Source organism: Pan paniscus, chromosome 1, assembly GCF_029289425.2.
Source record: "Pan paniscus chromosome 1, NHGRI_mPanPan1-v2.0_pri, whole genome shotgun sequence".
Taxonomy (NCBI): Eukaryota; Metazoa; Chordata; class Mammalia; order Primates; family Hominidae; genus Pan; species Pan paniscus.
The window spans coordinates 76,991,211-77,003,888 of record NC_073249.2 but is presented as its reverse complement, the minus strand read 5'-3'; the positions used below and the strand labels follow the sequence as shown (position 1 = coordinate 77,003,888).

Genomic DNA, 12,678 nt, shown 5'->3' with positions numbered 1-12,678 from the left:
AATAGAATGTTAGCTGTAGGCTTGTGATATATGACCTTATCATGTGGAAGTACATTATCGCTAAACGCAATTTGTTGGGAGTTTTTGTCATAGAAGCATACTGATTTTTTTTTCAAATGCTTTTTCTGCATCTATTGAGATGATCATACAATTGTAATCCTTCATTCTGTTAATGTGGTGCATCACATTTAGTGATTTACATTTGTTGAACCATCCTTGCATCATAGGGATAAATCTCATTTGATTATAGTGTAGGATTCTTTTAATGTGCTGTTTAATTCAATTTGTAGCTGTTTTGTCAGAGGATTTTTGCATTTACGTTCATCAGGAATATTGACCTGTAATCTTTTCTTGTAGTGTCTTTGTCTGACTTTAGCATCAGAATAGTACTAGCCTCATAAAAATCCCTTTGTAAGTTTTCCCTCCTCTTCGATTTTTTTGGGAGAGTGACAATGATTGGTATTCATTCCTCTTTCAATGCTTAATAGAATTCACCAGTGAGGCCATCTATTATTGGGCTTTAATTTGATGGGAGATTTTTGATTCCTGATTTAATCTTATTACTCATTATTGGTATGTTCAGATTTTCTATTTCTTTTTGGTTCAGACTTGATAAGTTTTATGTATATATATATGTATATATATATATACACATACATATTTAGGATTTATCCATTTCTTATAGACTGTTCAGTTTTTTGGTGTATAATTGTTTCTTGTAGTCTCTTACAATCCTTTGTATTTCTGTGGTATTTGTCATAACGTCTCTTCTTTCATTACTGATTTTGAGTTTTCTTTCTTTTTTTCTTAGTGTAGCTGAATTTTAAAAATCTTCTCAAAAAAACCTTTTAGTTTCATTGATCTTTTATATTGCTTTCTAGTCTCTGTTTCACTTATTTCTGCTTGGATCTTTCTTCTGCCAACTTTGGGCTTAGTTTGTTCTTCTCTTTCTAGTTCCTTGAAGTGTAACATTAAGTTGTTTACTTGAGTTCTTTCTTTTTAATGTAGGCATTAACTACCGTGAACTTCCCTCTTATAACTGCTTTTGCTACATCCCTTAAGTTTTAGTATGTTTGTTTCCATTTTTGTTTGTCTCAAGATATTTTAAAATTTCCCCTTTGATTTCTTTTCTTTACCCATTAACTGTTCAGGAACACGTTATTTCACTTCCACATATTTTTGAATTTTCCTGTTATTAATTTCTATCTTCATACCATTGTGATCAGAAAAGATACTTGGTATGATTTCAATTTTCTAACATATTTAAATACTTCTTTTGTGGCCTAACATATGATCTATCCCAGAGAATGTTTCATGTGCACTCAAGACAAATGTGTACATGCTTCTGTTGGAGAGAGTGTTTTGTATACATCTGTTAGGTCCATTTGGTCTAAAGTGTAGTTTAAGTCCAATATTTCCTCATTGATTGTATGAATGATCTATTAATTGTTGAAAGTGAGGTATTGAAGTCCTCCACTATTATTGTTTTACTGTCTATTCCTCCCTTCAGATCTATTAGTATGTGTTTTATGTATTTAGGCACTCTGATGTCGGCTGCATATATATTTATAATTGTTATATCTTCTTAATATATTGATTCCTTTGTCATTAAAAATTGCCTTCTTTGTTTCTTTTTACAGTTTTGACTTAAAGTCTATTTTGACATAAGTATAGCTACATTTGCTATCTTTTCCTTTCCATTTTCATGGAATGTCTTTTTCTATCCCTTCACTTTCAGTCTATACATGTCCTAGAAGCTGAAGTAAGTATCTTATAAAGAGCATATAGTTAGGGTTTAAAAAAATCCATTCAGGGCTAGGTGTGGTGGCTCATCCCTGTAATCTCAGCACTTTGAGAAGCTGAGACAGGCAGATCACTTGAGGTCAGGAGTTTGAGACCAGCCTGGCCAACATGGGGAAATGTGTCTCTACTAAAAATACAAAATATTAGCCAGGTGTGGTAGTGTGCACCTGTAGTCCCAGCTACTTGGGAGGCTGAGGCAGGAGAATCACTTGAACCTGGGAGGGAGAGGTTGCAGTGAGCTGAGACTGTGCCACTGCCCTCCTGCCTGGGTGACAGAGCGAGACTCCATTTCAAAAACAAACAAACAAACAGACAAACAAAACCACCCCATTCAACCACTCTATTTATTTTGCTTAGAGAATTTAATCTATTTACTTTCAAGGTAATTATCAGTAGGTAAGAACTTCCTCTTGCCATTTTGTTAGATTTCTCTTTCTTTCTTTCTTTCTTTTTTTTGCTTATTTTGAGTCTTCTTTTGTGATTTGATGATTTGTTGTAGCGGTATGCTTTGATTTTTTTCTTTGTCTGTTATATATCTGCTATAGGTTTTTGTTTTGTGGTCACCATGATGTGTATATATAACGTCTTATAGGTATAACAGTACGTTTTAAGCTGATAACCCCTTAAATTCCATTACATAGAAAAACTACACGTTTCCTGCTCCCTACACATTATGTTTTTCATTTCATAATTTACATATTTTAAGCCATTATTTCTTCAAATTTTTTTTCTGTGCCAATCTCTCTCTCATCTTTTTCTGGGATTTCAATGATATGAATATTAGACTTTTGAATATTTTCCTCTAGGTCTCTGGAGCTCTGTTTTTTAAAATAATTTCCCTCTGAATTCTTCAGATTGAATAGTTTTTATTGATTTATACTTGCTTGCTGACTCCTCTATTATCTCCCTTGAGTCCATCCAGTAAATTTTATATTTCAGATATTATATTTTTTAGTTCTAAAATCACCATTTGATTCTGTATTTGTAGCTCCTGCTTCTCTGCTGAGCACTTCTATTTTTTCATCCATTTCAAAAGTGGTTCCTTCTAGAAGCACAATTATAGTAACTGCTCTAAATTCTGTCTGATTCCCATATCTGGGTCATCTCAGGATTGACACCTGTTGATTTTGTTTTCCCTTACGAGTGGTTAGATGTTTTTGGTGCTGTTTGTCAAGTTATTTTGGATTTTATTGACAATTTGAGTATTATATGGGGAGACTCTATGTCCTAATAAAGTCCTTTGGGGAAGGTTATTTTTTGGTTGTTGTTATTTTGCTTTTGTAGATACTCAATTTTTTTAGGTTCAGACTGCAAGTTTTAGCTCACCTTTCTGGATGGTGATTCCAATGTTAGTTACATTTTCAAGGCCTTTGCTGTGCTGCTCTGGGTCTGCCTGTGCATGTGCTACTCAGAGATAACTCCAGTATGTCTTTAGCTACAGAATTAGAAGATTTCCTTCTCTAGCTCTTTCCCCTCAAGTATTTCCTTCCCCCAAATTCTCTGACTTCCAAGGGCTTGTTTTCCTAGTTATGTGGTCACTAGAAAGATAAGATTTAACTTGAAGCTATAGTGACCATAATACCCATAATTCTCCATGATCGGGGCTGCCTTTAGAGCAAAATGGCAGAGAAAAGAGAGAGGAAGGTAAAAAATAAAAGTGATTCATCTACCCTTTTTGTACTACAGGATTTCCTTTTGGTTCCTTTCTAGTTCCTCTGGCCCAAAATTTGGGTTTTCCCTCAAGGTGTTAGGTACTGGAGCCATTGTTGCCACCACATTGTAGGTTCATGGGTGGGCTGCCCTTGGTGTAGAACTGGGAAAAAAATAGAAAAACTGATGGGAATTTTCTACTCTTCCCATTTTTCCAAGTCCTCTTTTTATGGGGACCTATTTTCTGGGCCCTCTGATCAGAAATACTCTTAGAGCTTTTGCTGCTCGGTTCCATGATGGAACCACTCTTGAGTCAAAGTGGGAAAACAAAAGAACAAAAATACCAAGGAAATTCACCTGTGAATGGATTTTTCTTCAAGCTTAGCTTCTCCTTCCTAATTTGCTTGCATTCTTAATTTTTTTAGAGCTCTCAAGTAGTTGCAGTTTATGTTTTGTCCACTATTTTCAGTTGTAATCCGTGAGAGACAGTGGCTGTAGTGGACTTGTTCCCTCTTGGCTAGCAATAGGAGTTCTCTGTATCTATGCACGTTTGTATTGATTCTTCATAGCTCACAGTGTCTGTCACCTAGGTGATGAGCAAAACGTATGTATTGAGTGAAAGGATGAATGAATAGACAAAGGAATGAAAAAATAAGAATATGAAAAAAATAAAGGAAGGAAGAAAGAAGATGAATAGATGGATGGGCAAGGAACATGTGGTTCCTACAGGTGTGTCAGTCTTTAGGCATGATTCTATTTTATGGTCGCTAGATGGCAGTAGAAGACAACGCCCACTCAGCGATTTTTTTTAAAAAATGTATTCAACACTTATTGACAGTCTACTAGGGGCAAGGCACTTTATTAGGAACTGAGAGGGGTGAGAGTGGGGAGGAGGATGGGGTCCAAAGAAAAATAAGAGTCAGCTTCTGGCCTTTAACAATTCACAAGTTGACAAGTATGGAAAGATTAACCAAATTATGGACATCCTTAAATGGGGTGAGGGGCCATAGCCTCTACATTCATGTGGTCATGGCCCTGTCTGAAGGCTGAGAATTAGGTGGGTGGGCAGATTTTAGGGGCAGTACACTGTTCTTTGCTGGTGGGGTGGCCAGCCACTGCTGGATCAAAAGCCAAAGACTCAATTGCTTCTAGGTTCCCAGACGGAAGCTGAGTGACTACTGCAGCCTGCCTGCAGTAGTCACTTGATTCTCTGAAGGGCCTGGATGGACTCAGCTTGTTCTCACGTAGGGATGTGGGCCTAGCGTTACCAGATCTTCCATTTCTCATGACAAGTCAAAAATACAAACTGATATGAAATTTCCTGATTTGTAAATGCTGGCACTAATTCACAGTTTACAAAGCACTGAGTCAATCAAAACACATCTATGGGAATGGAGTTGGCTCTTGAACCATCATCACTTCGTGATCTCTATTCCAGAGAGTCATCTGTGAGTTCCTTTCATGGTCTCTGCCATGGATGCCACTCAGACCAAAGTGTCCTTTGAAGGAGTTCCTCCTTTTTTCCCCCTCTCCTTGTTCCCCATTCCTTATGTTCAGAGATTCCCTAAGAGAGCAACACCTACCAGCTTTTCTCCATGCCAGTGAGCCCTACCTGATCTCTCCTCTAGGAAGGAGCCACCAGGCTGGCCAGTCAGGGCAGGTGGCTGGGTTGCAAGCACTCCATTTCTGGTGTCCTTCTTACATCTCAAATACATCAGTTTGAGCTTTTTCATGACCCTAAAGGTTCATTCGTGTGCAGAAAAGATTCAGAAATTATTTTGATTTTAAAAGTTAATTTTCTTTTTAAATCTATTTAAAAGTTCCTTCAAACATTTAGGTTACATTTAAAATATTATTATTCTATTTACATGTCTACATACATACTTTATTAATTGCTTCATATTTTTTAATAGTTAGATCTGAAGGAGAATTTAGATTTTCAATTTCTCTTGCTGATTCCTTATTACAACTATCCAGGACAAAGGAAAAGGGTGATTAGTATTCCATGTTCCCTGAGGCCGTGGAAGCTGGGAATCTGGTCCAAGGGCACTAGGGTGCCTGAGAAATGCAGTACCAAGAGGCACAGAATGTTCACTCAGGAAGGAGGTAGGAAGTTTCTTTCCCTCTTTCTCGCCTCCAGTGATCAGTACTCCAGGTGGCATAGCAAGAGTCAGAAAAGTACAGCAGTTGCAAGGGCGTTTCTCTCTGAGGTTCAGCCTCAACTCTTCCTCTAACCAGGGACGTCACTTTGTTCACATTGCTTAGCCTCTCCATGCCTTCATTTTCTTTCTGTGAAGTGGGAGTGTTAACATATCTCTGGGAGGTGTTGGGAAAGGGAAGATGTTGATCAAAGGGTATAAAATTTAAGTTAGATTAGAGGAATATATTTTAGTGTTCTATTACACTGCATGGTGACCGTGGCTAATAATATGTTATTATATATTTCAAAATTACTAAAAGAGTAGATTTTTAATGTTCTCATTACAAAAAATGATAAGTTGGTGAAGCGATCGATATTTTAATTAGCTTGACTGAGTCTTTCTACAATGTATACATAGATGAAAACATCATATTGTACCCCATAGATTTATACAATTATATATATTATCTCACAGAGTTATTCTGAAGATTAAGTAAAATGTCTGGCCTAATATAAACAGGAGGTAAACAGATAGGTATTTATTTCTTGTTTCTTTGATATAAATGTTGACATCGGATTTATTTGTTAGGACGAACTATAGACAAGATGGTGAGAACCAGCAAGATGTCCTCAGGAATTCCTGCTTCACTTATCCCACAGAGCTGACTGTGGCCCCTTCAGAAGTCCAGATACTTTTTATTCTCATTTCCTTTCCAGTCTCAATGTGAACTCTTAGCAAAAAACTGGATCCTTCTCAATCAGCTATTTCCTTCAGAGAGGCGGAAGAAGGAGAGATGGGTGAGGGCTCATCCCAGAAATCCTAGTGGCCAGGCCTCTTCTGGGAGCATCAGATGCCTACAAGGTGTTTATGGACTGACATCTGTGAGTGTGTCTGTTTTCTTAGTGTTGGTGTCAGGGTGTGTAGAAGTTGAAAGTGAATGGCAACTCTAGTGTCTTGTTGTGTTACGAACTTTCACCAGGTGGCAGAAGAGTACTGTGAAGAGAAGTCACAAGGATTCACAATCACTCTCCAAAGTAGTGGGAAGTCAAGCAAGAAAGGGTGGCTTGTTCAGAACAGTTGCGATCATTCTGAAAGCAACTCATAAGGGTTGGCAAGTTAAGCTCCAATATGAATTCATTTAGAAACCAGAAAAAGAAGAAGAGACTAGCTTGCCAGATGAGAGGAGATTCTGTATGAAAGGAGAGACTTCTAGAAGTGTGGTTGGCAAACCATCCCAAAAGCCTGAACAGTAGGGTAACATGAATGGACCTCATTTAGTTGATTACCTGGAAGTTCAACTGTGGGTATGAAATGTAGGATCAGCTAATATGGTGGCAGAGGAGCTGGTTGCCTATATGGTTTAATTGGAGAATTCCTGAATCTATTTTCTTCCACCCAGTTTCTCTATTATGGTTTATCTGGGGTCAGCCTTTTCTCTAAAAGGTCACTATTATAATGCAAGTACAGAACACCACCCCCCCAGCCCCTTAACTCTTGTTAACTGATATTAATTCTTCTGATTAGTTTATGTCACTTGGAAGAGTGAATTGTCCCAAGGAAAGAATGGAGAACAGGCTAGACCTTGGTGTTGCTAAAGCTAGTGCTGCACTCATGGCTAGGCCAGTGTTCTCCTGTTGAGTAGAAACAATTTCATAGAATGCCAACATCAGAAAAGGCACTCTGTGATCACAATAGAGAAAGAAAAAAAATCCACTCTATAATCCTGTCTGAGCACAGATGAAACCAAGAGCGTTGTCTAAAAGTGACCACAAAAATGACCAGTGTGCCCCTATCCTTATTGATATAAGAGATTGCTGCTGCTTTACCAAGGAATGCTTTAGTCAGTCTCGTTTTATTCTTCACACCTTCTACGTAAGAATTATTAAGATACCCAGTCATGGGATCCTAACAATATCTAACTCAAAGAAAAGTTCCACTTCTTTAAACCCTGTCCAAAATCACTTAACACGAGGTTTGGCAAGAGAGCACCTGATGTTCAGAGAGAGATGAAAACTAGGGAAAGAATGTACCAAAGGAAAGGGAAGAGATGATGAAGCCAAAACCTCAGGGCTTTACAGTGGGGCCTTGAGTGGGCTCTTGTTTCAATGTATTCAGTAACCAGAAGCCAGGGACCCTGCTTGCACTGCCCGCCACTGACATTTCTCCTCTGATCTAAGTCTCTGCTTAACAAAGAAACGTGTGGCTACTCTTAAAGTCTCCCCATCTGGAATGGGGGTGAGTTTGTTCAGCTCACTCCTTCTTCTCCTTCCTGAGCAGCTGACTTATTCTGATGTGGTTTTGCGGTTATACAGTAAGCAGCACTGCTTATGTGGACATGGTGTACTTTCAGTTTCTGAAAGTGAGTCATGTTGACTTTCCTCTGAGGAGTAAGAGTGACCCTTGCTTAAAAGGACAACATGACTAGAAGGAAGAAACACCAGAGGCCACCAGGACCAGAATGTTTACCAATGTAGGCAGTCACTAGTTTTTAGGAGTAGTTTGTGTCATCTTTTTAAACAAGGTAAACTAGGAAGAAACATTTGGTTTTGAATCTTTGAGTGTTTGCCAATGTTTGAAGTACTTACCTATTTTTACTCATCATTTAAAGTGATGTTTGTGGCTAAGAGCTCAAGATCTACAAACATACTTAAATAAGTTTACATTTGGTCAGCTGGAACCTGATGGGGACATTTCCAAGAGGATCACTTGCTAGTATTACATCTTTAATTTTCATGTATGTTAATGGCTTGTGATATTGGACTATTCATCCAGGCCCTAAGAAATCTCAGCAGGTCTATTGAGAATCAAAATTAAGACTGTACATAGCCACTATACAGAATAAGGGGTTTCTTGTAATCTAACTCTCCTTTGTGGTCTTATTTGGTTAATTTTTTCATGATAACATGTAGAGCCAATATGGGCTCTTGTCACCACTTCTGCATCCTTGCAAGCATTGTTAATTGTCTTATGTTTTTCTTGCTTAGCCAGGATGTAGCCTCAAGATACTTCCCGTCACCATGCTCCTGACAGCCACTGCTGTCAGATCACAGTAGATAAGTGAGATCAAGCCCATTTGCATGTCTGCCCTAGAATCTCCATTTAACTTTGCTCTTGGGTATCCAAATCATAGGAGTGCCACTGTCCTCCAATCGAGGAGACTATCTTTCTTTCCTCAATAATTAAATCCCTCTGGGTCCAAGAAAGCGCGAATAGAATTATTGTCAAATTCTATATCACTGAGCCATCATCACTACCTATTGCCTTGGTAAGTCATTTGGGCAATTGGAGAGAATAAGAAAAGCCCAGTAGTGAAGCAGCATGTATTAAATAATTAGTGAGATATTCAAGACAGTTTATATTTCACAAGTATATAAAAATTGCTATTACTTCACGGGACTGAATTTTCTTTTCTATTTTCTCTTTCTTTCTTTCTTTCTTTCTTTCTTTCTTTCTTTCTTTCTTTCTTTCTTTCTTTCCTTCCTTCCTTCCTTCTTTCTTTCCTTCCTTCCTTCTTTTTTTTGAGATGGCGTCTTGCTCTGTTGCCCAGGCTAGAGTGATCACAGCTCACTGCAACCTCTGCCTCCCAGGCTCAAGCGATCCTCACACCTCAGCCTCCTGAGTAGTTGGAACTACAAGTATGCACCACCAAGCCCGGCTAATTTTTGTATTTTTTGTAGAGACGGAGTTTCATCATGTTGCCCAGGCTGGTCTGTGAACTCCTGGACTCAAGCCATCTGCCTGCCTTGGCCTCCCAAAGGGCTGGGATTACAGGGGGCTGAATTTTCAAGGCAAGGCAAGTCCCCCTTTTAACTTTTATTAGGTACTAGGCCTGTCATTTGGTAGTTGCTATAAAGTAGGTGGCAGCATCTATTAGGATGGAATAGATTCAGTAGGGAGACTTACTAAACTGCTAATATTTATGAAATTTAGTATGTGATAGCTATTTGTACTTCTTAATAAAATATATTTATTAAAATCATAACATACAAGTACTGATTAAATATTGTTCTAGCTGAGAGTCTTGGTTGCAATTAATAGGTATAAGCTCTAGATTATATAAGCAGGAAAAGGACTTATTGAAAGGTTCTAGACACAGAACCTCATCTCCTCCGGTGCTGAAGCCTGCGGCGGGGCAGGATGGGCAGGAGAGCAGAGCCGCGGAGTCTGCCGCGTGGGTGAAGAGCGGCGCGTAATTCCTGTGGCGGAATTGTTCGGTGCCTGCAGCCCCTGTGTTAGCAGGATCTGAACCCGGGCGGCTGCATGCTTACAGGCGCAGACGTCAGAGAGCCCTTGGCTTAAAGCACGTTGCCTGGCTAGCGTCATCCCCTCGCCTTCTTCGAGGCCTCCAGGGCTGGGCCCAAGCACCCGTCGACGGCACCCTGGGCCCAGAGCACTCGTGGGCCTCATCTCCAATGATTCAGAACTCACATTCGTCACTGCTGCAACCCCAAGATGTCAGAGACACAGTGGAAACGCTTATGGTATGAAGAAAACATGAGGCACCACCAGTTACATCTGGTGATCAAGGCTTTCCTGTGTGGCTCCATCAGTGGAACCTGCTCTACCCTCCTTTTCCAACCTCTGGATCTCCTTAAAACACGCCTGCAAACCCTCCAGCCCTCAGATCATGGGTCTAGACGTGTTGGGATGTTGGCTGTACTCTTGAAGGTGGTTCACATGGAGAGTCTTTTGGGCCTTTGGAAAGGGATGTCCCCTTCCATTGTGAGATGTGTCCCTGGCGTTGGAATCTACTTTGGCACTCTCTAATCTTTGAAGCGGTATTTCTTGCGAGGCCATCCCCCAACCGCCCTGGAGTCAATCATGCTGGGGGTGGGCTCTCTCTCTGTTGCAGGGGTCTGTATGTTACCCATCACTGTAATCAAGATGCGCTATGAGAGTGGGAAATATGGCTATGAGAGTATCTACGCTGCCCTGAGGAGCATCTATCGCACTGAGGGGCACCAGGGCCTCTTCAGTGGCCTGACAGCAACTCTCCTTCGAGATATGCCCTTTTCAGGAAACTACCTGATGTTTTACAACCAGACCAAAAACATAGTGCCCCATGAGCAGGTGGATGCAACTTTTATTCCTATTACAAATTTCAGCTGTGGGATATTTGCTGATATTCTCGCCTCACTGGTAACTCAACCTGCGGATGTTATCAAAACTCATATGCAGCTTTACCCACTGAAGTTTCAATGGATTGGCCAAGCAGTGACACTTATTTTCAAAGACTATGGACTACGTGGCTTCTTCCAAGGTGGCATCCCCCGAGCCCTCTGCAGAACTCTAATGGCAGCAATGGCGTAGATGGTGTATGAAGAAATGATGGCCAAGATGGGCCTGAAGTCCTGACCAAGAGAGGACTGGGAAAGGGTGAAATCTATTGCCCTGCTTGGTTTCTGCCAAGGGCTGCTGCTGCTTACTATTCTGCAGTAAGATGAAGTCCTACCTGGAAAACCAGGCAGAAATTGTGTTGCCTTTGCCTTCGGTAATCCCTTTAAGGAGAAAAATATATGGACCTGATTTGAGCCTTCACAATCTCCAAAAGAGGAGTCACCAATACATAGAACACACTGGGGTGTTAGGAGAGAGTTTTGCATACCCTGAGAGGCTACTTGGAAAGGCATTTTCCCAGGAGAGCTCTGTCAGGTGGCTGCGCTTCGGGCCCACACCTACACCACAGGGTCTCCTTGGGTACGTTCTTGGGCAAGGAATCACAAAGCCAGAGAAGCTGTAAGCTGCCTGCCGGGCCTGAGGAGCTCCAGCCAGGGAGGACTGGATGTGAGGAGAGGAGTCACTGTTACCAGGTCACAGACTGACTGAGGTGATGGTAGGATGAGGAGGAATAGATGCCATTCTTTAATTGGTTCTCAGTCAACTTCTCAGAGGCTCTGGGGAACGGGACAGTGGCTTTCTAGCCTCTGAATGTCCAAATAAAATTTTTTGGTCTTGGCCCCTGTACTGTTTTACCTCTAAATTATGGCATTTTTTTCCCCCTGCAATTAAAGTGCTTTACTTAAAAAAAAAAAAAGTTTCTAGAGTAGCTCAGAGAAGCAACTAGAAATCTAGAAGACAAGACTTCAATCAAAAGACAGTCACCACACTTCCGTCAGGCTGGTGCAAGAGCTGTGTACTTGTCTGATTCTCAGAGAAGAGAATGGAGGTTCTTTAAAAAAATATTTTAAGGACATGTATCTGCATATATACAATATATTTTTTAAACTTTTAAGTTCAGGGGTACATGTGAAGGTTCATTATATAGGTAAACTTGTCTCATGGGAGTTTGTTGTATAGATTATTTCATCACCCAAGTATTAAGCCTAGTACCCTTTAGTTATTTTTCCTGATCCTCTCCCTTGTCCAAACCTCTACTCTCCGATAGGCCCCAGTGTGTGTTGTTCCACTCGATGTGTCTGTGTGTTCTCATCATTTAGCTCCTATTTATAAGTGAGATTATGCAGCATTTAGTTTTCTGGAGAATGGGGTTTCTTAATCTTCTGTTATGTAAACCCCCTTGGCCATAGGGTGAAGCCTATGAACCTTTTCTCAGAATAATATTTTAAAATGTATAAAGCAAAGTGCATGGGATTACCAAGGAAACCAATTCTACTGAAATATGGTTATCAAAATAGTAAAAAATCCCAAATATATGCTATAGCAATATATGTGCTTCCTTATTAAAGCATTAAATAACATTAACTGGTGGGTCTAATTATTAACGTAACTTCAGTAGTGATGAGCATAAATACATCTTGGTTATCCACAAGCTCTGTAGCTTACAATATCTGCAATGAGTGTTAGAAATATTACGATATCTGTAATTTCAACCAGTGACAAGGTCACAATTACTGCTTATACAGCTGTGGTTAGTTTAATGCCTACATTCATAATTAAAGAATATTCCAAGTTTCAGTTTGCAGTTAGTGAAAATAAAGTCATATATTTTTTTCTACTCATTTTAATGGATTTCTTTGAATTTTATTTATAGGCTACAGGTTAAGAGCCCCAATTTTAGACTGTGAACTTCTTGAAGGGGAAATTTTTGCTTTATTCAGTTTTGCACTTATGTTATCTCTATTTA

The 12,678-nt window shown here is 39.8% G+C and overlaps 1 pseudogene; it reads left to right on the top strand.

Annotated features, from left to right (window-relative positions):
- Positions 1 to 8,476: 8,476 nt before the first annotated feature.
- Positions 8,477 to 11,708, top strand: LOC129394912 (mitochondrial glycine transporter-like; annotated as a pseudogene).
- Positions 11,709 to 12,678: the final 970 nt, after the last annotated feature.